At 37.9% G+C, this 26192-nt stretch overlaps 1 protein-coding gene across 2 annotated transcripts in view; it reads right to left on the bottom strand.

Annotated features, from left to right (window-relative positions):
- The window catches only part of LOC105422001 (uncharacterized), a 164802-nt gene that overhangs the window by 66973 nt on the left and 71637 nt on the right, over positions 1-26192 (bottom strand). The gene's annotated exons all lie outside the window — the stretch shown is intronic.

Here is a 26192-nt window from a genome sequence, read left to right as displayed (position 1 = left end):
ATCTTATATATAAGAGCAAATAGTATAAAATATTTGCAATGAAATTTTATATCTTGAGTCGTGAAATCTTGAAATATTAAACATTCTCAATGACAAAATAATCTTCTCAAAGTCTTTTCAAATCACAATATTAATCCAAAATTTTTACAGATATTATTGCGCTATAATATTGCAAATAACTGTGGATTATTACTATGGTGTCCATGACACGAAAAGATTATTATGATAAAATTATATGTGGTCAAGTCGTATTCCAGCAATATGAAAGTGCAAAGTTTCTCCGGCAACCGCGAAAAGCAGAGATGTTATGCGATTTCATTTGCCCCTGAAAGTACATTGTTACGCGCAATCGTGCGCAACGATCGAGAACGTGAATGAATCGTTTCTTCGGAAAAATGCGACGTCAAGTAATTTGATATAATTTAGAGCTATCAAATTATTTGAAATTTTTTACTAAACATTTTATCATCTATCACTTTTGTTTTATATTACATATTATGTATTATATTATCTTGCTCGTTTTTTTTTCATTTTATTATACCTTTATTTGTTAATTTTTATTATCTCCTCAAAACTATCAATATAAAAAATGATATAATCATTTTAAAACGTTAATTCTTCATAAGATTCTTCATAGCATAACATTCGATTATATTAAATACTACGCATATCTAATGTAATTCACGAAAATACTGTGTTGTATTTTACAAGTTTATATACTCATTTGTTACGTACGATTCTACAAATTCTGTACATCTGTTGTTTATTGTACATCAATAATCATAAAACGCAACGAAAAAGAGAGACATACGAGACGAGTACCAAGGAAACAACAAGATCACCTGACCGCTTAACTTTATGATGTTCCTTGAATTTCTCAGAATTTAAATGAAATTTTATTCAAGTTTAATTTAAATATATTTTTCAAAATTTGGGTATTAAAAAAATCGCTCTCCAAATTTTTTACTTACATACGTAATGATGTATTGGATTTATATATGTTTGAGGAAATTGCAATCTTTTACTTTAAGGATGTTGAAATAAATATCTTTTGGTAATTCAATTTAATTGACAGCGAAATGATGCAATCTCAGACGATGCATCGCTGCATCGACGCGATTATCGTAACGTATTCCATCGCATATAGTAAATATGCGCGTGGTGCGTGTACGCTCGTATGTACGACGACGATAAAAGTATATAACGCCTCATTCGAGTGGCGAATGTATATTACGAGCAATTCAGTGATACATCCGCGCAGTTGCATTCGGGATTGCCGATGCAACTGGAAATGCATTCTCGAAACGATGTCTTGTCCAATACATACATGCACCTACTTATGAGTATATTAAACACAACGTATCATAGTTATTCTCAAAGCAAACTTTTAAAAAAGAATAAAAATTCTCCGCATGTCACTTTGTCTTTGATAAAAAAGTTTTGCAAAATGTGTCGTATGAATATCTTTTTTATAGACCAGTATAAATAATATATTTTAATTTGCACACATATGCTATATCTCTAAATAAAACCAAAATCCATTGTCCAAATCGATTTAATTTCGAATTAATAATGAAATTTTATTTTATGCATTCAGGCGTACGCTTCAAGTAACTAACTTGTTGTAATATACGATTCCCAGCTGTAGAGAATCTTCCTGACTATATGTCAGCGGATTAACGACCGCGTGTATAGCACTCACAGTGACAGGAACGTGTCGATGCAATAGCAGGTGAGAACGAAGAGTACGCCGGCGAGGCGGTTCCTTATGGATTATGGGCAACATGCAAGCGGCCCGTGGCTGTAAATTCGGATTCATGGCACGACTTTCATTACCCGCCTGCGGCAGATGTTGTTTTAGTATTGCGACGCGTGTACGTTATTGTTATCGGCTGCGATCCTGTCGTGCTGCGACGAGTTATCGGATAATAATCCATCCGAACGTTTCACTTATCAACAGAAAAGCTCAGTTATTTCGTGAGAGTGACTGATTGGATCTGCCTGAGGCGATTTGGCGAGTAAAGCTGTAATAACGGGATTGTTTTATGGTTCCTCGAAATATCATATGTTTGCTTTTATCAGATGTCTATATTTTATGTCTATATTTATGTTTATATTTTAGAAAATAAACATTATAAATAAATAAAATGATTATAATATATATATATATATATATAATAATAATATCTAATCTATTCCACATATTATACAAAGATATTATTCTAATTATTTTCTAATATTTTGTAATATTTACTTTTCTCAATATTTACTTTATCTATTTTTAATTTATTATTTTTTTATTGTAAAGACAAAATAAGGTCTATAAGTATCAAATGCTACAACTTTATAATTTTTTAAACAAATAAATTCGATGTTATACCAAATTTAAATGATATTTTCTTCAACAATAACATCATGAATTGTTAAGCAAATGAAAAATAAGATGGTTGTATAATGACATATTTTATGCAGCGTGCTCATGGACAGGTCTTATAATTACCACTAATATATCATGCCTGAACCGTCATTTGTCTGCCTAAATTACATTTTCGGCACTTACATCCTCTTAACGTTAAACCATCCGGCTGAAATAAAATGCGCCACATCAGAACATAAATCGCATCGTGTTAGGCTTTTAATAGCAATTGGTAAGATTACTCTGTGGATACGTGGGTGTAGAAAGGTTAAAAAAAGGAGCAACTTGAGGATCGATAACGAAGCACATGTACCTTCCCGAATCTCCCATTCCCCTTTATCCTTATGTCCTACGGGAAGAGATTCTTCTTCCATCGAGTTTTACCAAACCCTTCGTTAAAACTTGAATGTGTACTTTAATTAATGACTTTCGCTTTAAAAAGTTACTAGTTTGGACTATAATCACGTTTCCATAAATATTTATCGCAAGTTAATATTTTATCGCAAGTCAAATTATAAAATTTTCATTAAATTTGCATCTTCTTTAAGAAGATATTTCATATTTAAAAAAAAAAAAGATTATTGTAAGCATGATGTTTTGATGCTTTATGATCATCCTTTACGAAAACAAGATTTGTTTTCGATTGCTTTAAAACAAAAGTACTGTCATCCTCTATAATAAGCTTAATTAAACAAACTGTTCGTTCATGAATCTACATTAATCTTACTCGCATTCTATCATTACTTATATTATCCCGACGTTACTTTACTTCGTTTTGCTCGCAGTGATTAATGGAAAACACTACGAATCTGAGAAGCACAATCTATTAATCAATAATAATGGATGTCAACGATCCGCGACTCTTCTCGTTTCAATCATGGATTCTGACCGACATTCAGATATGCTACGAGGAGATACATGATTTGATATGAGAAAGAAATTTCTCTTTTTGAATTTCATTACTGCGAGAAATAGTCGTAACAAATGTGTTTATAAAGCAGACGAATTCTTTAAGACAAGGAATATTATACGAGTAGCTTTTGTAATCCCATGAGCTATATTGCGAAATTAAAAATAACAAATGTCTGCAATATACCACGTCGTAAAATACTTGATGCATACAAACAACTTCGATTTATTTATATGATAATGCTCGCTCTGATGCAAATTTGGCAAATGGCATGTTGAGGGCATTTGAAAACATGTAGATTATTCTAAAATGTCTTGGAAGATATAGAAAGCCCTCTAAATAAATAGAAATAAATAAATAGAAAACCATTAATCTTTATTAAAAAAAAAATTACGAAATATAAAAAAAGTAATAAAAAAGTAATAAAAACTTCTATTACTTCTATTTAATAATTGCGCCTGACTTGTTAAAAATAAATCTAGAAGAAGCAAACAGCAGAGTCATGCTGTTCTCTATTAACTAGTTTTGCCACCTAATTATTATAAAAACAAACATAACCCAAACTGATTAGAATCTAATACCGGTGAACTGCTGGTTAGTAACCAGAATTTCTGGCTACATTGTAATTTATTTTCTACTTAGACATTAAATAATATTAATATGAATTATGAAACGTCAAAGTAAGTACTCGAGCGACGGAAATAATTAAGAAAAGTAGTTAAGAAATTCTGGTTCCTGACAAGCAGTTCAAGTATCAATACCGTTTAAATTCTAATCAGTCCGGATTACATTTGTTTTTATAATAATTAGACGGCAAAACTAGACTAATCTAAAGTTAGACGCTGCATTCCGCGCCACGCCACAATCATTCATTCTATTCATAATTTAAATCAGACCGACATCGAAACCTGCTACCGTCGAGCTCCCGCCGAGGACGTCACCATAAATTCCACGCACGAGTGAAACCGCGCGGATCCAAAAGGGTTTTCGGCTGACGGCGGGCCCCGGAGAAAAGAACCCGACGAAGTCTCCGCGATGCAAGCCGGGCGTCCCGTTCGCGGGGCCGGACCCAGCTTAATCACCGGGGGTCTCGCGCGGGTTGGGCCCGTTGTTGAAATTAATAAGCGCCAAATAAACGAACCGGCCGAGACAAATGGCGGCGCATTGTGCACGGACGAACGCATACGCGGCCGGCTTATTTATTTCGCCGCACGGGGGAAAGAGGGAGCGAAACAGAACGGACCCCTTGAGGCCGAACACGGGCCCCGCCATGATTAAGGAGATGAACGGATACCGCGGCGGAGATTTCTTTACTCCTTTTTTTTTCAGGATACATCGCCGATCCGTAACGTCCGTCCATTCGCTCCGTTTCGCTCATCTGCACGGCGTATACAGGGTGTTCTTTCCCCAGTTATAACTTCGAGATTTTATCCTTGAGGCGCTAAAAATTTCTTATAATAACTAATTCGAATATCATCTATTATTCATAATAAATTATTTGTGTAATATTCAAGTATGTCAACAACACTATTTATTTATATAATTATTCAAATAAATATTGACATAATTTCGAAAATAAATGCCGATAATAAAAATGATTTAAATAAGAAATGAATATTTAAATATATATTGTTGTTTGCAATTCTCTTCACCTGAATACATTTTTCTTTGATAGAAGATCCGTTCATAACAAATGAATGTGGTAACACCCTGTATACTCGTAGAGAAGACCAGTGGCCTCTCTTCCGACATACGCGAGATGGGTAACGGACGATACGAACAAAAAGCCACGCATGCTATAAATCAAGTATTGAGAGAACCAGAGAGATTGCAGTCAGTCAGACGAGAATGAGTAAGTACTCGTATCCGGTCGACTTCGTGGTTGATCGCCGTTCAACATTGTTAGCGGCTCACCGTGCGAAGAGTCAGTTAACTGAGAGCTTTTTCCATCGCTCTTATTTTTATCTATGTGCAAGAAGATATTTACAAAAGAAAAAGAAACCATATCTACGACAAAAACAAGTCGAGATCGTTAACTATCGTAATCTTTGCAAACGAATATTGATAATTAAAGAAGAAAATAAAATATTCTAAAGATATTATTCATCAGTGATTATTAATCACTGAAAACGCAAAAAATATATTTTTCTGAAAATAACGTTCTTTTTCTGGAATGTCTGTAATTTGATATGACGAGTTTTCAACTTTAATGCTCTTCGTTGCAACGAGATTCCAATGAGTTAAAATTACAACCTGTTCAAGATAAAATATCTCATAATTTATTGTGTCATTGGTTCATCGAATCGTCTCTCATTTCAAACTGTCAATAATCATCACTCACAGCCGAAGGAAATATCGCCAAATGTCTATTGCAATCTGATTACGAACACGCATGCAGTCGGATACAAATTTTCCACAGCATAAATTTTAATCGCGTCATTAATGATCTTAATGCGAGTTGCGCCAAAGTCGATGTGATGGCGGTAGAAAACCAGTGGCTCTCGCGAACCATGATATGGAGTTTCTTTCTCAAAAGAGAGAAAGAGAAGAAGAGATGCGAGTCTTCTTCCTCGCAGGATTATTTTTTTGCTCTTCCTGGCGAACATGTAGCGTCCGGTATGTGCGCCGTGTTATACATCGGAATCCCTCAACGACGGCAATTCAGCCCCTCGTTGCAACGTCGTCGCTGCAGCGAGGATGAAACGACCGGTTATAAATCACATGGAAAGTCAGGCTCATCACGAGGCGCGGATTAATTCGATATCGAAACCTGACAAACTCGAATCGTCTAATAGCTGACATGAAAATTGAAAAACTCGAAACGAAAATTCGTATTATCGTAATCCTAAGCTAGTACGTGTTGAAAACGAATTTTTTATTAGAAGAAATAAAATTCACACTGTTTTGAAATTAAATGTGTAATTAGAAAATCACCCGAATTCATGTATGCATACATTATAAATTATAAATTAAGATCATTAAAAATATATTTAAAATAATAAACTTTTGTCACGGTAAACACGAAGATGTGCAATACAAATTTTGTTATTGTGTATCGTGAATCAAGGAAAATGAATCAGAGCAAGAAGAACTTGAGGCGTTCCTAATCACCACGCACGAATTAACCATTAATTGATCACTCAGCCTTCGCGAATGATCGGCAGTGAGATCGTCCGTGGTTACGAAAGCGCGAGAACTGGATCGCCGACGATCAAAAGAGATTTACTTAAGTGCCATTTATTGTCATCGATGACGAGTTGCGTGACGCATAATGGGAGGTTCTTATCGATTATGTTAAATAGTCAGTTATATTTAATAGGCAGGAGCCTACGTAAAAAACTCAATTCTGTAATTTGCATATTGAAAAGCGGAATGAGATAGATAATTGAGCTGAATTGTAAATAAGCTGCAAAAACCTACAAGTTTTTTTAAAAGCCTCTTTCACCTCGTTATATTTATAATAATTAATTATATTTTTAAATATTAAAATTCTTATTCACGTATTCCTTGCATTCTTTTTCATTAAAAAATAATGATTCTTGCGATTTTACTTTCGATTCAAGGCACTACAAAATAAACCTTTCGCAATGTAAAATTACTACTCAGATGTAACATGCTCATTGAATTACTCGTGTTTGAATTTTGTTTAATAAGCGAGCTCACTCATTTCTCCCATTGCAGCTCACTCATCAATGTGCACGCGGTCTTAATGAGATCGTTCCTCAGAGTGTTGAGCGAAGAAGCTCTATCTGGATCGCACTCTATCTCATCTGTGTAGCGAGGTCGAATCGATTTCGGTCCAGCGATGCAGGCAATTAGAAGCCACGACGGCGGTGGACGATAATGAACCTCCCTGCAGTAACTCCAACCGAGACGGATCGGAATTACTGATTTTAGGTGGGTTGGTAGAAACACTCTCACCTCTTCGTCTCGAGAATATCAAGGAAGAGGAGAAAAGGAAGAATCCGATTCTGCTAACGCGAAATTACGGGCCTCGCTTTGCCGGTTAGAATGCGCCGCTCAAAGAGAATGTGGTATTTTTCGCGAGTTTCAGCCGATTTCGTGATTAATTTTCGATCAGCATTCTGCATTTATCGGTAATTTCGCGAGTTATGTATTTTTTAATCTTACATAACTAAGAGTGTGTAAGAGAAGACAATAATCACTAATGATGATTAAGGGATAACTTATTAAGGAAAATTTGTACCTATCTGATTTATTCTTAAATTTTAAACTTATGTAATTCTGAACACGATAAAAATTAAAATCACCTATCGCCGAATATATCTGTTAAAGTAATCTGAGAAATCTCTCATAAATGAAACAACTGCAATAGGAAATCAAAAGAGACCCAAACGATGAAATATTCGAGGCTCAGTTTAAAACTGTCAGCCAGCCCGAGGGATCGTAGATCTTCCGATAGTGCGCAACTTAAGCTCCATTAGAGACACATAAAACCGTCAGAGGAGAGAAAGAATCGGTCGTCTCGGACGGCCAGTCTCGGAGAGCAAGCGGAGTACGGCAGTAAAGTCAGGCACGAGACGATTTCACGTGCGGTAACCTAACCGCGATTTTTTGTTTCCACCGCGAGAGAAGAAATGGGGTCTGTTCCAACGGGAACAAACGCGAGTCTTTGTAATTCACTGCCGCACATCGTCTGCAATTTTCGCATGCAACTTCGCATATAAAAGCCGTTCGGGAGCGGCTCGGTTTCAATAATTTCCTGAGTTTTTCGAGAGAAGAAAGAAGAAGATAATAATTTCCCAAAATAATAAATAATAAAAGAAAGTGAAGAAAGAAAATAAAAAAAGAAACAAACCGTTGGTTTCGTTTCCTGAGAAAAATGATTGTATTATTCTGTAGTCTTCTTTAGCGTTTTGCAATTATCTTACGCTTCATTTTTTCATTCTTTAATACAGTTAAAATTTTTGCAATTTTTTCATAGCTTTTTGTATTTTCCAATTAATTATCATAGAAATAAAAATTATAATGACGATAAATGATTATAATAATAAATTCTTTTAACACCATTATTTTTATGTCTTGAAAATTCTTGACCTGAAAGTTAAAAGTCACGTAGTATACATAATCAACATTCAGGAGCTGCAGTTTCGTAAACCGGTCAATCGTAACGAGATTGACAACGGAATGATTCGCATGTAATGCTTTATGCAACAAACGCTCGCTAAGCGCTGTTTCGTGTTACATTTCGCGCTTCAGTGAGAGATGCCAGACAAGAGTTTGACACGCATTAGATAACCAGAAAGCTAAGAGCAAGCGAAACGCTAGAGTTAAGCCATACCCTGTTAATATATTGAGAAAATATTTTAAATTTACATTTACACCTATTATGTATCCAATGTGTATATATTTTAAATAAAAAAATTAGAAAAATGTATATTTTCCTATCTTCATCAATTTCACTTCAATCAATAAACAATTTGAAAAAAAAAAATATTAAATTAATATTTTTAATTTTCTATTTCGTTATAACGTCAAACAAATTATGATAAATATCAAAGTAGTTGTTATGCCAAAAACTATTTTTTACCAGTAATAATGGTCTCGGACAACTTTCTAATTTTTCACTTCCGCGAGCTAATGGTGGTCATTAACGCAGGACGCTATCCTTAATTAAGCAAAACTTCTCTGGTTGCAGAGAAATGGCGGAAGCGGCAGTTCATACTGTGGCGATAAGGCGCGATCGTGAGCAGGATATAATATTTTACGGAAAGAGTAACCTTTCTTCGACGGCAGGGCCTTGCGAGTTCCCTCTGTTGTTTCCCCTTGCATGAAATTTTACGGCGGATGCACGCATTACAGGATTTTTCCGAGACCGCCGAGTGCCGAGCAAAAAGCGTCGTATTTTATGGAGCGAACCCCTTCGTCAGTGTTTGGTCAGAAAACATCTCTTCCGGTCTCACAGAGCTTCCTGCCTTTGCAGGCGGCCTTCCGAGACGTTCTCGTGAGAATATACACTTAGAATGCGCGAGTAAAACTGACGTAACATTCTCAAGGTATTTGTATAAAAAAATATGACACTCTTATAATTTTTTGCTGTACAATAATTATAAATTATAGAAAATAATCGAAGTGTCTTTTTTTCCTGTTTCACAAGCAAACATTGTATATAATTATTTAAAATCTTTTGCTTTTTGATAATTGAAATTTAAAATGCGTACGAATAACCTGTGTCTACGAAAAAGTCTATCTGAAAAATTTATCTAAGCATAATAAATGAAATATAGCTCATTAGAAAATATAATCGACAAGCTATAAAAGGCATGCATAATTCATTTTACGAATATTACCGTCCTTAGAGAAACATCCCCTTGTTTGCGTGGACTCTCATTATCACCGCAAGCGCAAGCGACATAAACCACCGTTTAATTTTGCAATCGCGTGCGTTTTACAAGCAATTCGGCGTCGCTCACGCCGTGCGTGAAACTTTTTCCTCCACGCGGAATTCACCGAAATTCACGACGCGCGCGATAATCGCGCGAATTTATTCGCAACGGTGATTTATTCACCTTATTTGCGAATTTCTTCGGAAAAACCGACGACGTTGACGCGAACCGAAAGCCATACGTCCAGTGGCTGATTATTTCCAAGGATGCGTCGGAGGTGGACGTGCCACGTCCTTTTATCTCTCTTTTGTATCTCTGTACTTGTGGATCCGCGCGAGAACATCTCCCGGAGGGGATCTTCGATCCGACTTCTCGACACCGAGAGAGGCGGTGCACATGACTGCAAAAAACCGACTTCGAGGAGGAGATTCATCATGCGCGTGCGGCCTCGTCGTCCTCTTTGATTCAATAATAATTATCGACCTTGCGGCAAAAAAAAAGCAAGAATACTAATAAACCGCGAGACAATGCAACCGCGAGAACCGCGTGCGCTTTGTCCTGCTCCTCGAACGTTCACCGATAGCTCTCGGCGCGTTATTATCCTAGAGATTCTATCTAACAAGAAAATACACACAATTAATCTTCTCTTTAAAACTAAGGTATGTAAATAAAAAAAAGCTTTAGCTTCCTATTCTACACATGTCAAATACACATAATTCTCGTTCTTATTTTAATACGAAGTATTATTTTTAAATTCAATTTCAACTTATTTTGAAATTTCGAATTTTCCTTAAACGTTTATTGCAATATTATTTATGGAAAAAAACATATAAATGGATGTAAATGTGTGTTACATACCATACACAGAATGCATTGAGCTCGGATCCGTGGGTTCGCTAAACCCACATGACTACGAATCAGTCATCCCTGCGGTTGATTAAAGAAAGGAAAATCTCGCATTTTGTTTGTAGAAAAAATAATTAAGGAAAAATAGTTGCAAAACATATAAAGCGGCGATATTCATACCTCACAATTTGACATCTTTAGACACAGAGGATCATAATTGTAACATCAGTTCTGATGCATCTCTCTGACATTTATATTAACATATAAACATAAATCATGACAATTATAAAAAAATCTTTGGTATTACAAGCTTCACACCTTCGTAACAATTAACGTCGCGTGAAAATGTGAATCACGTCGTTAAAAATGAAGAAACACATAACCGGCAACGGTAGCGCCATGCTGTCACGACACTTAATGCCACGCGTGTAACGACTTCGTTATCGCGCCGAGAGACGCAAAAATTCGCGAACGATCTTGCCTTTTACGAAGAACACTCCCCTATCGGTAACATAGACGTTAATTTTAAGATAATCGCAAATGTTAGCGCGAACCTCGAGCCTCCTCGTTTGTTCGAGGTTTAACCCGGTTACGGTAAATTGCAATTAGCGTTCCCTTGTTCGAGCACATTTCCCCCCCGCCGTCCTCGCAGACAATATTATTAACGTGAAGTTAATGAGATTTTAGAATATAGAAACGTATATTCGCGACGACAAACAAATCGAACAGGCAGATTAGGTACGTAATTATTGCTACAAATTATCGTTCCAAAAGACCATAAAATGTCAACAAGGACGACGGACGAGAGTGTTTTTCTTTTTGCATCGAATTTTCAAACGATTCGCCGCCGCGTCGCATAAACGTAAATTTTAATTAGCATCTTCTAATTATGCTATTTTAGATACTCTTAATATAAGTAAAATCTCGGCATACCCGATATGATATTGCATTACAAGACGAGTCATTCTTAAATAAATACAATGTATTCACTCGCGAGCCTTTAAAATTATTATTACTACATAAACCGCAAATAACGGAAAGGTCGAAAGGCGAATAAAGATCGACTTAATTGCAGAGTCGCAGTTGCACGTCCACATAATGCACCAGAACGTATTCCTCGCGCTGACGAAAACGCGATACCAAATTCGAAAAGCTTGCCGGCAGCAAAGACAACCGATGTCGGCGAGAAGACAAGAAATCAATAATCGCGCGAGGAAGGTGAGAAAAATTCGCATAAAAATTAAAAGAGAAAAATGATTTGACATTTTGATAGAAACAACGCTTGAAAAGAAGAAAGAACTAGATGTAAGTAGGTAAAGAAGTTCTCGATACTGCAAGGCGACATCGTTAATGGCGTTATTAAGAGAAATCCGAACTGAGGAAGCACGATGTGTGTACAGGGCGTTGCAAAAGGCGCAACGCGACCGTCGATGATTTTATCGGACGAGCAAGAGAACCTGTTAGAAGAAGTGTTATTGCAATGAACCGCTGTATCTTATATGCACGATCGCAAATAAATTTCAACAACCCTGAGCTACACGGGCTCCTCTTATTTTCCACAGCTTTACAGTCCACTCTCGTTCTTCCCTTATCTTCATCACCTGACGATGTGATCTATAATTTTGATTAATGCCGCAGCAGATTCAAATACCCGAGTTTTCGGTCGAATTTTAAAAATCGTATATCTATTATATTCGTATGAATAAAATCTTGATCATTCGACGATTTATTTATCTGGAGAGATGATTCCGTAATCAAATATTTATCTGTGCCAATGTGCATAAAATTATACATGATTCATAAGACTGTAGAAATATAAAAAATTTTACACAATTTTATGCAATTTTAAATAATAAATTAAAGCTGATCCAAGGATTAAAGAAGCATTGGTAATGTTTCCGAATCTTTATGTCGATCTCCCATTATACAGCGCGGCAGCGTAATGTTGATTTTATTTGTTCACCATCTTTTCACCGGCGCTTTTATCATGTTTCGAAGTAATAACGCGCATACCATGGCCGCATTATGGTCCGCAGTTACGCCGGACCATAACATAATACGATGGAGAAAAATCCTCGGTCGTTTCATTAAGGCCGTGCCGATCGAGTTCGCGAAATGAACTTCAAGGCAAACCTATCGACACGCGTAAATTGCTTCTCTTTTTCTCCCTCTGTCTGGCTTCTACGAAGACTATTATGGGAACGCGAGAGCATCAAAGTATGTCGAATTCTTCGAAGAATGTGCGCATCCGTGCGAGACAATGAACGTTTAACATAATATCAACGTTGAGGAAGGACGTGCAATCCGCCCACGCGTTTATTGACAGTCGTTATTCATAGCCGGCGACTAGACATGAATTCGTTTCGCGTCGCTATAATTTCACACGCGTACACCAACGACAGTGACAGTTACTGCGTCACTAAACGTTATCTTAATTTAACTATCTAAGATACATTAAAATAAAATATTACAAAGAGAGTAATTTATGCAACACGATATCCATACATATAAGTCAGTTAGATTTTCCTCGATTTATTTGTTTCTGGTAAAATAAAGATATAAAATTTATACACGTTTTACAAAATAAATATCTTGTAGCAAAATAAAGACTTTATTATCTTACTTTCTTCTTAATTTTTTGCAGTGCTAATGCAATTACTTATTTATTATCATTTTTATGATTATTAACAGCGGAGGCTGTGTAACTATTCTATATACAAAGAGAACAAAGTTACTAAAATTTATTCGCCAATATGCAAAGAAAGCCATCAGCGTCGATTTATTTCTTTGCTTTGCTTTGAAAGTCAAGAATTTCTCCCGCATTCGCACTCGCGCTAATTAATCATTGCGCCGCGAGGATACAAATTAACGCGTAAGGACACATATTTAGATGCATATATATATATATATATATGAAGACGCCGGGAAATTATTCCATCGCGAGATACGCCGATAAGGACACAGACGGACTCGATCGGGAATGTGGGAGGTGAATGAAGAAATGCCGAGTACGGGTCCGTGTCGATATGATTTGTTGCTCGTTTCCCGCCCGGCCGACGAGCGCAGAACAAAGCCGAACCTACACTTTCTAGCCTCGAGTATAATACGTGGTAAATCGTCCATGCAGAAGGTGGTCAAGAAGGGCCCGACTAAGCGTACCGCTTAGTAATCTCCGAGGAACGCGTCATTCGTCTAGCCGGCGGTTATCTACGATTTCTGTACGGCGAAATGGATTGTCCTTCTGGAAGATAGCAGCGAGAAAAATATACCGGTTGAGAAAGCGAAAGAGGCAGCCTACGATTGAAATATAATACGTTACGAGGAAATCATCTTTTATACTAGTCATCCTTAGATGTCAAAGATTATTCGTTATTAATTGCTCGCGCCCGGAATGCGTGAGTAATTAATATCAATAATGATAACATCAAATTTTACGATAAATCTGCTCAAACGAGATCAATAATTAGTTTTAGCAGAAACTTAAAAAGAAATATATCTTGCTATATGCACGAGCTTGCTAAAAATGCAACAATATATATTTAAAATTAAAAATTTTAAATAATTCAAAATAATTTTTCCGTTTTTTTACATAAATGGCAATTTTTACGATTGCTATTTTTTAACAGCTGGCCTTTTTTAAAGATGCGACATTAACTTTCTACTTTTTTTTATGCTTTTTTTAGAGCCACGAGAGATATGACAGTGATCTTACTTTGGCTGTTAGAGTTTCATTCTACTTAAAGAGAGTCGGATTAAAATAGTATCTCTTCTAAAAGAAACGATAGATGGCCCACTTTGCCCACATCTAAGCAGACGTCACTCAGAGTACCGTAAACCTCGGCAAAATTGATAAAAGCAGGTTTTAGATGCCTCTCTCTCTCTCTCTCTTCTCTCTCTCTCTCTCTCTCTCTCTCTCTCTCTCTCTCTCTCTCTCTCTCTCTCTCTCTCTCTCTCTGTCGTTCGGAATAGCTTTGTAACTCGCGAACAGGGATGTACAGTTACTTGGCCTGACTGTTTCTCTCACTGCAAATGTGCGAGAGTGCTACACACGTGCGACACATGTACACACGCACGTGACCATCGATTTATATACGCACGTGACCATCAATTTACACACCCAACTAAAGGTTTCGTATCGCGTATCGTCTTCTTGAAACACTTGTTCCTTGACGGAAAAACGAGACAATTCAGACAGCATTCCCTTTCAATGGAAATTTTCAATGTATAGTCTTAAGATTAAACAAAAAAAAAAAAAATTCGCAACATAAGATTTTAAATAGATTTTTTTTACGAAGTTGTAACCTTGTAATGTCGTAATAATTAAAAAAAAAATTTGAAGTAGTTTAAAACGAGTTTACTCCTCCTTGAAGGCAACACGAAATGTGTGTTTTATAATAGATTAGATGAAATCAACTTTTTGCAAAAAATCAAAAGATAATTATACTTTGAATGATAAACTTTCAAAAATTTACTTACGATATTATCGTAATTGCTTGTTTATGGCGAGACGCAAACTCGGCTGTAATCTTCGATAACTATCTTACGCCGCTCGCACTTCGTACGCAGCTTCAATTTGTATCTTTAATAGTCATTTCAATTGTAATCTACCATCAATGCGTAATTATCCTTACACCCTTCTCCTCGCGCGGCACACTTATATCAAACATATAATATATCGAGAATAATCCTTTTCTTAAAACTCATTTCTCTCGAATGTAGAATCTCGGAATGGAAATCTCCATTGTGTGCAGCTTGGAGCTCGGTTTTCGCGGGGGAAATTTTCTTTTCTCTTTTCCAATTCGTGTCGCGATTTACGTCTCGCACGCCTCTCGATCGATCGACTCGAGTTGTAGCGTTTATGGCGTTCACCTCGCTGCATCTTCGTGGGCGAGATGCGCACGGAGAGATGCACACGGCCGTCTGGCTCCGGGCGCTTCTCGTGACGCACGATTACCATGATGCGAAATGCGGCGGTGTGAATGTGAATGCAGCTTTCACCCAATGGACCGTGCGTGGTCGTCGGGATGCTGCCGGGATGGTGCCTTCACTCACTCGAAATTTGTCAACGTCTCTCGCGCTCGTTCGCGCAATCCGCAATATCGCATTTAATACCTCCGGGCGAGTAGACGTGCTACGCAACCAGAACGCACCTGCTCATCGACGCAAATAAAAGGGGGAAGGTATTCGCCCCGACTGCAGTCGTCAACGATTAATCCTACGCAATACATAAACGTTAATCTTCTCGCCATAAGCATGCATTATATCCGTAACATTGTGACAAGAAAAGTTTTGAACGCGATCAAGATTTTTTAGATAAGAATTAATTTTATAACATTGATAAATGTATATAATAGATGCATGTATATCTAATTATAATACAAAGATACTATTAAAATTCAATAAATATTTTAGACTGAAAAGTCATGTGATACAAAGTACTATTCATATAATTAATCAAATACATCTTTTACGTCCTTACCTATTCCAGGTTTCGTCATCCCCTCGCGTAATTGGTCATTATTCGCGCGTGCAATTACTATTGACATTCCGTCGCTATTGCGATACATATCAAAGTAACAGACACTAACGATGTACCAACATTGTTGGAGACGCGGTGTCGATCATCGAATCAATTAATTATTTTCGTGAATGCGGACAGGAAGATTCATGGGCGACGTATTCCCGGCGTGAAAGTACAAGCCAAGGAGGAGAACACGCGATACCCTGTGATGAACCACCGCCCCACACATCGAAAATATGTCTCTTGCCGAACGCTACAACGGCATCGACCAATAAAATACGGAGGTTCGCGCCGTGCGACAGGAAAAATAGACGAACACTCCTCCGCGACCCTCCCGATAAAACTTATAGTGCTTGTAAACCACCCGGTGGACAGTACGATGTAACGCGCACGCGAGGGTAGGAAACATGCACTTTATAATAATAATAAAAATAATGGTGGCAATGGCGGCGGCGGCGGCGACGGCGACGGTGGCGGCGACGGCGACGACGGAGCATGCGAACTTCTTGCATGCAAATGAATTGCGAGAAAGGCCGGTGCCAGGAATAGTGCGGTATATCTCGCTCTTGCGTTCACATTCTTATGCACTATGTATTGCAACGCGAATATATACGATCCACCGCGGCCCACGTTTGTACTTTACGCCGCGGGCTACCGCTGGCCACGCGGTGACGTTCTCCAAACTATCCATGGGTTTCTCAAGAGAGCAAAATTCGGGGAATCGATGGTATCGCATCTTTAAGCATGTTCGGCAAAGATTCAAACAGATAAGATCAATGCAAGGCTATTGAGTAAAGATATAACATCACAATATTTTTCAATGATAGATGCAGCTCAGAAATGCGAAGTATACCTGTGTAAATAACAGTACGATGTAATATAATGAATAAATCAATAAATGAATATTTAATAAAAAAACTTTAAATAAGCTAAATATATTCGTGTATCCTTGTTTTTGTTAAGCAAGTTTCGATATAATGCATGAGAGAACTTATAATGCCAAGTCCCGGTTGAGCCACCGTGCATTGAAGCATTATGAGAAACAATCGCGTCGATTATGGCTGTTTACGCGCCGATAAGGGAAAGAATCGCGGCGTAATGACATAATCGATATTGCACAAGTAGAAAATCGCAAGCGCGCTCCGATCGAAGAGCGATGAGAGAATTATTCGATGGCCGATTTGTCGACGAGGAAATGAGGGCGAAATTTTATGCGGCGCGGACAATCGTCTCGCGATAATCATCGCGAATATTGCATCTCCGACAAAAAGACGTGAGTGCATTAAAGGAGCTCTTGCGAAACGAGAAAAACATCATCCGCGTGAGAGCGGCGGGCGCTATTAGCGGCGAATTAATCGCGGCGAACGATTAGGTTCACGCTGCGCGAGGCGCGCAACCGTGAACGATTAAAAATCGCCGGATGATCGGCCGGACTTTGCGAGCGGGCGATATATCGAGTTGTTTACGCACAACGTCGGCCCGGCACAAGGAAGAGTATTCTTCGGCTCCTTCGAGAGCAGCGAGCGAACGGATTCGCGCGCGGTATTTTATAGATAGGATCCTAAAGTATGTTGCGTAAATAACGCGGTGTACCGTGGCTCGCCGCATGAGATGCCTTCTGCGAGTCACCGCCGTCTGCTCATTGTGCCGTCAAATATTTTACGCGCCAATACGGGACAGTTTCGATATATCGTCCACGACGCTGGCTTGCATCTGTCCAGAAATGCACACAACGCCGGGAGATTTCTTTCTCGTGCAAATCGATGGTAATAAAAAATATATTTTTAATAAGTGTCATGATTAGAAATATTTTAAATTATGTATTGTAAAACATACATAAAAATGTATTTTTCTTTCCATTTTTTTCCCAAATTTCCTTATATTATTATTTTCATCGTTCTTTATCAGACACGGCCGAATCACTATTCCGAGATCGTCTGTACGTATATGTAATTGCTTATAGAAGTGGTAATTATTCTTGTCTGGCAGGATTTCTGCATGCAAAACAACGCTATTTAAGCTCATTCGAAATTAATATGCAATCTTCTGTACGTCTACAAAAATCTCGGCGCATAAAGTGCGCAATTTACACGCGGTAAAAAAATTTGATGAAGTAATATCACGTGGATTCGAAAAGCGTGCTTCGCGAGCGTAGAAAAAAGAACACAAACGATACGGCGATGAGTGTAATCGAAAAACCTCATTATAGAATGCCGATGATCCAACGTGCGTAATTGCCACCATCGCACATTACACAGAAACGAGTAATTCAATCTATTCGATATTTACGATCAAATATCCATAGGGCAAGACACGCAAGGAAAATAGCAAAAAATCCTTGGAATCCGTAAACGAGCTACCGTTTCGCGCCAATGTGTCGTAAAAGATCGCGAAAGTTTCTTTAATAGCTCGCGACACCAGCACAGGCACTTTAATGAGAAGAATTCACGACAGAACATCCAAGAAAACTCGCAGAGAAAAGTAATTTGCTGCTTAATAATAAGTGGCAAAAATAATTTTTTTCGCACCAAGCTGTTAATTAAAAATAAAAAATGTATTTGACGCAAATGAAAATAAAGAATGTTCAAAATATCACGAAAGTGTGGCAATTACCGATTAATTTAACCCTTTTCCTATTTATATATCTTGCGGAGATATGTTGCGTTATCATCGTGATTTACACTGAAAACTTCCGCAATCATCTTTTGCGGAATTTTCATCGATAAAAGTAACGAGATTTATGCCCGCCATTTCCGAGGAATCAATCGGGAAGGAAATACGAGCGGGAAGTCGAGATTCACGAGACGTTCTCTGTCACGATCGTCAGACACCATCATTTGCACCGTACACCTGCACGTGTTTACTATATACTATCTAGTGACCGGTAATTACGAGTGACGATTTTTGCACGGCAGAGCTGGTTGCTATCAGCAGTAGTTGATTTATTTTAAATCTTGTCCGTAAATATTTCTATTTTAACCAACATGAAATTCTCCACGAAATCTTTTTAATAAATATTCTATTAAATTCTTCCTATTAAATTATTAACATTAAGAAAATTATAATGTAAATTAAAAAATGCACAATTGTATTAAAATAAACATGCAATTCAACATGATGTTTCGATGCGCGTTCAATTCTTCTAACATACATTTCTTATTTCTTTTGTGTTCAGAAAACGGAAACAAATGGAATCGTAAACTCTTTGAACTCATGCGATTCCATGCCACGCCTAATCTTATTGTATGGTAGCTATAGGCCTGAACTGCCATCGAATCGTTGGAATAACGATTTTACAATCTTGCACCCGGTCCAAGCTTCCGCGAGTCGCATCTCGCGGATTTTCACCGCACCGCGGAAGATCCTATGCACGGTCCATAACCTGCCCCAACGAGTGGTACGACACGAGTGTAAAGTATCGTGACGGCGATTTTACTCGCCGCCGCAACATCTCGGAAGGAATGGTCCATTCGAGCCACCTTTCTCGCCACCAAGAGAAATGTGTATGACGCACGCGATTTTTGTTGGGAGAAAACACATGCGGTCATAGATTTTAATCGCGATATTTTTACAGGCAACAGCAACGAGAAAGGTATAAATATCTGTAAAAAAAAAATTATTTTAGATATTATATTTATTGCTCAATTCGCTTTAATTAAAACATGTTTAAAACTTTTTAGAACAGGTCCTTTTTAGAACAGATTAATTATTAATAACAAGAAAGTATAAAATTTCTATTCTACACATATTTTTTATTATATAATCCTATTTTTAGAAATGTCAATTAAATTGTAAAATGTATTAGTATATTCACAATATTGTTAGACGGGATTTATTTTTTAAGAAACATGTATCCTAATTGGCGAATTAGATAGAATATGATGTGAATTGATGGCTAATTAATAACAGCCTCGTCGACGTTGTCGCGCGACTAAAGAGTGACCATCGATCACTCGGAAGAGAAATAAAAGGAAAAAGAATAAACGAGGTAGATTTCGCTTTTTCCCGATTGCTAGACCTTTCTTCCCCCCATGAATATTGGCATGGGAACCGTTAGGTGAAAGGGAATCGTAAACACGCGCTCACGTCGTAGCGAAGCGAAGAAACGCGGCTTTTGCGAGCGGCTATGCCTGCTGCGGAGGATTGTCTCTCGCAATTCACCTCTGGTAGGTAGGTGGGTTAACACACCTTCGTTAGAAACCAACGGCCGTAATTTATGACGGCCATTCTTTCCATTCGGCTCTATCCGACGAAGTCGTTAGATCGGAGTAAGGAAAAGCCTTTAACGTCCGGCGATCACCTTTCCCCTTTTACGCGCGACTCTCGTGGATCTCGATTAAATCCAGGACTCCTACGTGAAGAATGCCGCGATAATTCGCGTTTACACCGGCTTCGGAAGCCGAACGACTTCGCGAGTCCGACTCCGTTTCGTGTCGTGGAAAAGTAAAACGCGGCCGCGACGCGTAACGCACTCCGAGAGGAGACACGTTCAATAATTTATCACAGACCGTGGCGACGTCCATCGCGCAATAGACCATCCGATTACACAGAATACACATTAATCATCGTGCATCGCGTGTAACCTACATACGCGTCTACGTGTACGACACACACTCTCATTGATAAAGGCAGGTTACAATGCGCATTACGACACCGCCACGGCGTTCATAACGTCGACGTGTTGCCATGTATCTAGCGACTAGATAATCATAGTTTCATCGAGCGAACGCCATGCCTAAACGCATAGTACGAATATTGATATATCTTGGCTCTCGCGTTTGACATATTATTATATCATTAATACTATAATCTAATCGCTTTAAAATTTTCGAGTTAGATTCACTAACGTTTTCAATCACGTTTTCTTCCATCGTGTTTCTCTCTTCGTTATCTCGTCATAATTATATTTCAGAGTTCACTCCTAAATGTTAAAGTTATTCAGAAATTTGACAGAATCTCTAATTAAAAATTTACGTAAGAAATTATTCGGATAAGAACACATAATTCCCAAGTTTTTTCGATGTTACGCAAATTCTATGGGAAGGAATAATTTTTTTGAAAATACACCTCCAGAGCCCGGCTCAATAACACGACAGTGAAAGAAGAGATAATGACTGGAGAGAACCGAGAGAGAGAGAGAGAGAGAGAGAGAGAGAGAGAGAGAGAGAAGACTGCCGATAGAGAATCGTTCATTCAGTAAAAGGCTCGAAAAAGGCGAGAGGAATTTATGCGTGTGCCTGTCCTTTCTCTCTTTCTTCCTCCTCATCTTCTCCGTTTGCGGCAATAATTAATCCGAGTGACAGTATTCAATAACTTTAATTCTATATGGCCCACCGTGCATGGAGTCTCGCGTGCGCGCACGACATACGAGCAGTCCGCAAAAGTGTTACGGATGATGGAGACGAAACGAAGTGGCAGCCTCGGCAACGAGATAAACGATCTTACCCCGGAGTAATTAGAACTCGATCGTTTCGTACGCGAAGGTTGAGATAAGGAGCCGAGATAAAACGACCGGCATTCTCACATTTTTTAGCCAATTCCAGATTTAACGCAACTGTAAATCTTATCACGTGTACATGAAAATGTAAAAAATAAAGTATTAAAATAAAAAATAAAATAAAAATATAGAAATAGAATATTGAACAATGGAATTATATTAATGATTAATATTTACCACCTCTTGGATCTCTCTAATACAAAGTAAAAATTTTTTATTAATTAAGAATTCCTGTTTACATTAGATATTATCTAGAAAATGACAGCGCTCTGTATGCAATATAAGTAAATAGATAATAAAAACGTGTAATTCCTTTCATAATTTTTTTGACTTGCGTTTGTATGTATAGAATGTATTGTACGTGTATATGTGTATACGTGTATACTGCGAGTGAAAATCTAATATTTGTTTCTATTAACTTTCTTCATGATGGAATTTAATTGATGCACGATTTGCCTATTCCGAGAGAAAACTGTGATATAAGATATTTTAAGCGCCTTTTCTACCTGTCGAGATCCGATCCATTGGAAAGCAATTACAGAATATATTCCGCATTAACTTATCGAGTGTCAGATGGCAAAAACGTGACTCATCATTGCATCGCGAACGATTAAACTTTATGCACGACCCGTGCATAAAGTTTCGCTAAGCGAGAAGGCTTTCGCGCAGTAAAACAGAAAGATCTAAGTGTCTACGTATCGAAAAATAAAGACCCCGTCGGGCTGCAGTAAGAAAAGAACGCGAACGGCGAACGAGACGAGATGAACCATAATAATTACAGACAAAAAATTCCGACGCTAAAGTGAAATTTTATTTACCGTCACTAAATTTCGCAGCGCGACAGCGCGTATATCACACACACACACACACACACGCGCGCGCGCGCGTCCATGTGCATTAGCACATACATCTACATACAAATATCTAATACGTATGGCCAGTACCAGGAACAGTTTTACCAGAGGCTAAATAGAGTTCTATCGATTTTGTTTCACACAAATCAACTCTGAAGCTCATCCGAATTCCGCGATTTTCTATATGCAATATTTCTTAATTTAAATTTAAGTTACTTATTCACTTATCTAATTTTTAATTTGTACCTAAGAAATAATAATATAAAAAATTTAATAATTTAATATATAATAATTTAAATATTAATAATTTAGAAAATTTAAATTTCGCATGGAATTATTGAATTATTTATAACTGTCATATTTCTAATAGTGCTTCGTTAAGCTGTTAAACTTTATTAACTCGAGACATTCAGATAAGATTCTAAGAACGATTGTGAAAGACATTTGCATATAGAAAAAGGCTGCAAAAGGGGTGATCGTAGGGGTAACCAAGGGAACATAGTCATGTCGTGACCAACTAAAAGGATGAAAATCGAGGCGCGGTTCGCGCTGATGAAAAACCAACGCTGGAATTCGCACTGGCAAAATGAATTGCGTGCACGCCTCTCGCAATCATTCACACGGCGCTTTATTGAGCAAGACTGGCTATGCGACGTACATACACTCGTCGCGCACACCTGCTGTCATAGACGATATTTTCTGAAACAGCGGCTTTCCAATCGCGATCAAAATCTTGTTCTTGTTTTTTTCGCGCATCATTAAACCAGAAATGTTTTCAGCGCAATTACACAACTGCTTGTTAAGGATTGCCGTTTTATTTTTGGATGAAAACAATTAAATTAAAAATGGATAATATATAATCTTATATATATAATCTATTTAAATAGTATCTATTTAAATAGTAAAATATTTCCGCGAGTATTGTAATGAGAAATTGCAAATCTAGACAATTACATATTAATTGTGGAATGCGTATCGCATTAGCACAAAAGTGACATTATCTAATAATATGAATTAATTGTGCATGCTTAGCTTCCAAACATAAACGACAATTCAATGCAAATTTTCTATTAAATCTCAGCATTATGTTAAATATCATATAATACCAGTGCAAAAACTTTCTCATGTGCATTATCGCTAAGAAAAAGCGATAAATCTTCTTTCGGCGACAAGTAACCATCATACGGAACACCGTTTCATTACTGCGTGGGAAACGATATTCTTTTTCTCAAATACAACATAATGCGACTCTATGATAATAAAACTTTTTTTCGAATAAATATTTCAGTAGTCGGCGCTGCTTACTAGACTATAATTATAGTATTTGTGCTGTAATTTTGCCTTGACACGCTATGCAATTTTTCGTAAATTATAGTATGAGCAAAATCTGAATTATAGTTTTCCAAATCGCCATTTTTCTGTGTTAAAAGATCAACTTAGGAGTTCAACATGGATTTCACCGATCGATTATCTGGAGATAAATATCAGCTTCTTTCAAATTTTTTAATTGCTTTTTTCTGTGTAACATTTAAGCGCATTTACATGTATATTACGGAGGATTTTCCTTCAACAGTTACTCAATACTTTTGTTTTCCTTTTTGGCGTACTTTTATGATCCTTCAGATACAATTCGTCGCAGTTGCATAAGAATACATTTTTCAAAAATGTACATCGCATCACGGAAAATCTCGGAATGTTCTCTCTCAAAAGGTGTTGAACGCGATATGATTATCGCAGAACTAATAGCGCAACTTACGTAAGAACATTCACGCGTAAATTCTCGTAGATCTCGCGCGATCTCGATTATCGTCGACAATCTTCTCAAGTCTTGTACGTGAAAGTTTAGAATACTGAAAACTGTGCAATCATCTAGAGATATCTCCAATCTTTTTAGAATTCTTTACACGACATCTTTTTATTAGTAGATAAAAAGATATCTAAATAAAGTAATTTATATAAGAAAATGTCTCTTAAATTTGAAGCAATCAGTCAAAATAAATTAAATTTTTTTTATATAACAAAAAATAAAAAATAAAGAATATAAAGTAATATCTCTTCCTAAAAGTTCAAAAATTAGATAATTAAACATTGAATCTGTGATTAATTATTTTTAATGAAAAAGATATTATTTTTAAGAAAAATAATATCTTTTTCATTAAAAATAATTAATCACAGATTCAATGTTTAATTATCTAATTTTTGCATCAATCGACGAATACGTATAGCGACCTGACACACCACAAAGACTCTCGCCGATTTATTTCATCAACGCGGAACACTTGACGTGCGAGTACCACTTTAGTAATTCGCCCCTTACACTTAAACCATACATCTTTCTCGCCTCTCAGGCGGAAGTTATAATTTTCTAAGACACCCACAGCGAGGAAGAGAGAGAACGCGGTTTATAAACGGCCGGCTCGCACATCGAGTATTCCTCGCGCTGGAATTTCCTCGCTCCACGATCGGCCCTCCAAACGTAAATTGCGTCGGACGGAATAACCACGCTGCCCGGTTTACGGTAGAACTTACGTAAGAGCGCGCGGTGGAGAGATTCGAAAGAAATGTTGCAGAGAAGCAAAGGGAAACGGGAAAGAAAGAGGGAGACGCGGGAGAGAAGAGAAGGAGGGAAAAGTCAAGGAGCTCTCAATGCTCGACGAGAATTACACAAAGTTCTGGCGAAACAATAGCGATCCTGGAGATCTACGGCGAGCTGGTGGTCAACGCGGTTGAATTATCGGCATGTTTGGACTCCCTCGTGCACTCGGAGCTCTCGAGGATGGGCTTTTGCAACACACGGGCACCTGCGAGAACGCATCCGTGCAGAGCGCACGCACACACCGAGGCGTATATCGGGCGAAAACAAGCGGCCGATCACCTCACCGAGGAGGAATTCCTATCACAATAACGATCGGTTGTAAACCGGCGCATCCACATCTGATGATTCGAATCCTCGTTTCGCGGCTCGGATAATCATCTACAACGCGCGGCCGACATGCGTGGACGCGCACGAGTCCACGAACGTTCGTGCGAAATCGCACGATGTTACGCAGTCGAGATGTATGTACAGCTTGGAAACACGCGAAGATTAATTCTAACGTCGAGACATTTAACGCGTCAAATCATCGTGGATAGATGTCATCGCGGGGTCTTCGCGCAACAACGGTCACGGCAATGATGAAAATCTCGAAGAAGACTCATTATTAGGAGTTATCTCTCTGATTCGAGAGATAACGCGACTTATGAATAGATCGTTATTACCGCTCGCTATCTAATCAGGGTTTTTTTTCCACGGAAAATTGCTTTTCAAAGAAAGCAAATTATCGTGTCATCGATTGCGTCAACGATAAGCCGCGGCGCGACTTGTATCGCGAATGATTGAAAACTGTGACGACTTGGACGAACGATGACGACGATTATTGACCTATCGATCGATATCGCGGAGTAGCCCGTTATTCCCACGATCGGGAAAGGCGGAAGTAACGGAACATCTCCACGATGGTCGCCGCGATAATTTTGAGATACGATCCGATTCGTTGGAATTTAATGATACCCCTTGTTTGTATGATCCATAGGTATCGTTACGGAATACATTATATTCCCGGGGTTGTCGAACCCAGGAGTCGTAAAAAGCTTTGATGGTCCTCACGGAAAGAACCATTTCTGTATAAGAGCTGAACTGTGTATTCCTCCGTAATTTATCAGGAACAGCTGTGACGACAGATGTGACAGGAGTTATGTGATCGGGAGAAATCAAGAAATTTGCTAGAGAAAAAGTTTTACGCATGACAGTGCAGAGCGCGG

Source organism: Pogonomyrmex barbatus, unplaced genomic scaffold (assembly GCF_055798465.1).
Source record: "Pogonomyrmex barbatus isolate J1 unplaced genomic scaffold, ASM5579846v1 scaffold13, whole genome shotgun sequence".
Classification (NCBI taxonomy): Eukaryota; Metazoa; Arthropoda; class Insecta; order Hymenoptera; family Formicidae; genus Pogonomyrmex; species Pogonomyrmex barbatus.
The sequence above is the reverse complement of the archived record's forward strand: the minus strand, read 5'-3'. Positions and strand labels throughout refer to the sequence as shown.